Source organism: Nematolebias whitei, chromosome 4, assembly GCF_014905685.2.
Source record: "Nematolebias whitei isolate Nwh7 chromosome 4, NemWhi1, whole genome shotgun sequence".
Taxonomy (NCBI): Eukaryota; Metazoa; Chordata; class Actinopteri; order Cyprinodontiformes; family Rivulidae; genus Nematolebias; species Nematolebias whitei.
The window spans coordinates 35,607,002-35,611,440 of record NC_056501.1 but is presented as its reverse complement, the minus strand read 5'-3'; positions in this window follow the sequence as shown (position 1 = coordinate 35,611,440).

Genomic DNA, 4,439 nt, shown 5'->3' with positions numbered 1-4,439 from the left:
GCATTAATGGTGCCTTTCCAGACATGCAAGCTGCCCATGCCACAAGCGCTCATGCAACCCCATACCATCAGTGATGCAGGCTTCTGAACGGAGCGTTGATAACAACTTGGCTATCCTTGTCCTCTCTGGTCTGGATGACATGGCGTCCCAGTGTTCCATAAAGAACTTCAAATTGTGACTCATCTGACCACAGAACAGTCTTCCATTTTGCCACACTCCATTTTAAATGACCCCTGGCCCAGTGCAAATGTCTGAGCTTGTGGAGCTTGTTTAGAAATGGCTTCCTCTTTGCACTGTAGAGTTTCAGCTGGCAACGGCGGATGGCACGGTGGATTGTGTTCACTGACGATGCTTTCTGGAAGTATTCCTGAGCCCATTCTGTTATTTCCTTGACAGTGGCATTCCTGTTTGAGGTGCAGTGACGTTTAAGGGCCCGGAGATCACAAGCATCCAGTAGACTTTTACGGCCTTGACCCTTACGCGCAGCGATTGCTCCAGATTCTCTGAATCTTTTGATGATGTTATGCACGGTTGATGATGATAACTTAAAAGTCTTTGCTGTTTTACGCTGGGTAACACCATTCTGGTATTGCTGCACTATCTTTCTGTGCAACAATGGTGGAATTGGTGATCCTCTTACCATCTTGGCTTCTGAGAGACACTGACACTCTGAGAAGCTCTTTTTATACCCAATCATGTTGTCAATTGACCTAATTAATGTTAAGTGGTCTTCCAGCTGTTCATTATATGCTCATTTTCCTTTTTCCAGCCACTTATTGCTACTTGTCCCAACTTTTTTGGGATTTGTTGACACTGTGAAATTTTGAATCAACATATTTTTCCTTTTAAAATGTTACATTTACTCAGATTAAACTTTTGATCTGTCATCTATGTTACATTACGAATAAAATACTGACATTTGCCATCTCCACATCATTGCATTCAGTTTTTATTCACAATTTGTTTAGTGTCCCAACTTTTTTGGAATCCGGTTTGTATGTGATGAAAATTACGCATGATAAAAGTTAACTGAACATCAAAATGCTTTGAATCAAAGGTCCAATTTATTATTCAAATTAGTGAAACTTAAAAGGCAGACTTAGGACTGTTTCTGTTTGTGAAGTAGTTAAAAATTGTGTCTAAGGTGAGCTAAGTTGTGATGTAGGTTCACCAGAAAGGCATTGAAAAGTCTGTGTCCTACCAGGATGGGATGGTCAGAGCATGGTTCAGACAGCTGCTTAAAATGGTGCCAGCCCAGATGTTCCGGTTACTAAGAGGCTGAAGTCTCCTCCAAGTTCACCTGTCATCGGTTAGAGGGACGAAGGTCCATATGTAGGGCTGGGTACCTTTCTAAAAAAATTGGTACTGGTGTCGGTACCTTCACTTCGGTGTCGGTTCTTGGACTGTTCTTTTTTCTGTACCAATTTTGTAATTACTATTAATTCTAACAAGAATAAAATTACGTTACACATTACAGTACAATTTGTGAGTTTTATTTTTTTACTTTGGTATTTCTATTCCAAGCAGTTTTCTTACATAAAAACAAACAAATAATTTCCAGGTCAAAAGACCAGTTACAAACCAGTGACACTTCAGTGTCTAATGTTCACTGCTACACACTGAGGACCTTTTCACTTCACAGTTTTTCTTCAGAAAAATCAACATGTCTGTTTTCTCTGGACACAAACAAGCCCACTCCTGACTGATGGTGTCTCCAGCAGTGGAAAATGTTCCCTCTGAGGCTGTAGATGATGCTTGTTGCACACACAGATACCTGGTTGTCAATTTGAGAGCATCTGACATATTGTCCCTCACATTCCACCAGCTGGATTCACTGAGGTAGGGATGATTCAGACATCTGCACCTCTGTGTCTCTGCCTGAATCTTCTCTGTGATTCTCTAGGGTTTAGGGCTCTGATCATCTCCCTAATTGACATGAGAACAAAACAACAATAACATGGTTGTGTTATTATTGCTCAAAAAACATTATCTAGGCTACATTAGGTGGACTGTTTAAGCAGCTGACTGGATAGATGAGCAGTTTTACAAGCTAAGATTTATGTTACTGTCAATCTTTAGTTAGCTTCTGAGTTTAGCTAGCTACATAGATAAAATAAATTTACACACTAATATCTTAAAGTTAACATTACATGGATCATAATTTATTTCATCACGATGTACATGTTAAGCTGCAGTTACGCTAACAAACGTAAACTCACCAGCTGAAGCACACAGAGCCGTCCTCAGAGTTCTTTTATGAAGAGTCCGGTCGTGGAGATAATGAATCAGGACATTCAGGCTCTCACAGGCTGACTTTCATGCTGAGAGAAGGAGGGGGGAAGCTGCTGAACTCCTCTTTCCTCTCAGATAAACACAGAGCAACTTTCTGCAGCGCGTGTTGTCGAACGGCTTTGACAACACGCGCTGCACACGTGAACCCGTCTGTGGGCGTCACCAGCACCATAAACATAATTATACAGGTCCTTCTCAAAAAATTAGCATATTGTGATAAAGGTCATTATTTTCCATAATGTAATGATAAAAATGAAACTTTCATATATTTCACATTCATTGCACACCAACTGAAATATTTTAGGTCTTTAATTGTTTTAATACTGATAATTATGGCATACAGCTCATGAAAACCCAAAATGCCTGTCCCCAAAAATTAGCATATCATGAAAAGGTTCTCTAAACAAGCTATTAACCTAACCATCTGAATCAACGACGTAACTCTAAACACCTGCAAAAGATTCCTGAGACTTTTAAAAACTCCCAGCCTTGTTCATTACTCAAAACCACAATCATGGGTAAGACTGCCGACCTGACTGCTGTCCAGAAGGCCATCATTGACACCCTCAAGCAAGAGGGTAAGACACAAAAAGAAATTGTTGAACAAATAGGCTGTTCCCAGAGTGCTGTATCAAGGCACCTCAGTGGGAAGTCTGTGGGAAGGGAAAAGTGTGGCAGAAAATGCTGCACAACGAGAAGAGGTGACCGGACCCTGAGGAGGATTGTGGAGAAGGGCCGATTCCAGACCTTGGGGGACCTGCGGAAGCAGTGGACTGAGTCTGGAGTAGAAACATCCAGAGCCACCGTGCACAGGCATGTGCAGGAAATGGGCTACAGATGCCGCATTCCCCAGGTCAAGCCACTTTTGAACCAGAAACAGCGGCAGAAGCGCCTGACCTGGGCTACAGAGAAGCAGCACTGGACTGTTGCTCAGTGGTCCAAAGTACTTTTTTCGGATGAAAGCAAATTTTGCATGTCATTCGGAAATCAAGGTGCTAGAGTCTGGAGGAAGACTGGGGAGAAGGAAATGCCAAAAATGCCAGAAGTCCAGTGTGAAGCACCCACAGTCAGTGATGGTCTGGGGTGCCATGTCAGCTGCTGGTGATGGTCCACTGTGTTTTATCAAGGGCAGGGTCAATGCAGCTAGCTATCAGGAGATTTTGGAGCACTTCATGCTTCCATCTGCTGAAAAGCTTTATGGAGATGAAGATTTCATTTTTCAGCACGACCTGGCACCTGCTCACAGTGCCAAAACAACTGGTAAATGGTTTACTGACCATGGTATTACTGTGCTCAATTGGCCTGCCAACTCTCCTGACCTGAACCCCATAGAGAACCTGTGGGATATTGTGAAGAGAAAGTTGAGAGATGCAAGACCCAACACTCTGGATGAGCTTAAGGCCGCTATTGAAGCAACCTGGGCCTCCATAACACCTCAGCAGTGCCACAGGCTGATTGCCTCCATGCCACGCTGCATTGAAGCAGTCGTTCATGCAAAAGGATTCCCGACCAAGTATTGAGTGCATAACTGAACATGATTATTTGAAGGTTGGCGTTTTTTGTATTAAAAACACTTGTCTTTCATTGGTGGGATGAAATATGCTAATATTTTGGGACAGGCATTTTGGGTTTTCATGAGCTGTATGCCATAATCATCAGTATTAAAACAATTAAAGACCTGAAATATTTCAGTGTGTGTGCAAAGAATCTGAAATATATGAAAGTTTAATTTTTATCTTTACATTATGGAAAATAATGACCTTTATCACAATATGCTATTTTTTTTTAGAAGGACCTGTATTACAGATCTTGTTGTTCCATATTTTCCTAACGGAGCACTTTGCTCTCAGACTGCAGGTTTACTTGCGGTCCCTAGTGTAGTGGTGTTTTGCTTATATTTTGCTATTGGTTAGCGGTAGCGTTCGCTCCGCTCCTGTTTACTGGAGGCCTCCAACCGCGTGGTCGGTTGGACTGTGCTCCGAAGTTTGCTTATTACGTAGCCAGCTGAGTTCCTGGCCTTGTTTTATTTGGTGAAGGCAAGCGCTCTCACCCCCTCAATTGTCCTCTTACCAGCTGAGCTAGCGGTGCTAGTCTCTCTGAGTTCTAACCTTGTTTTGATTGGTGAAGGCGAGCGTTCGCGCCCCCTC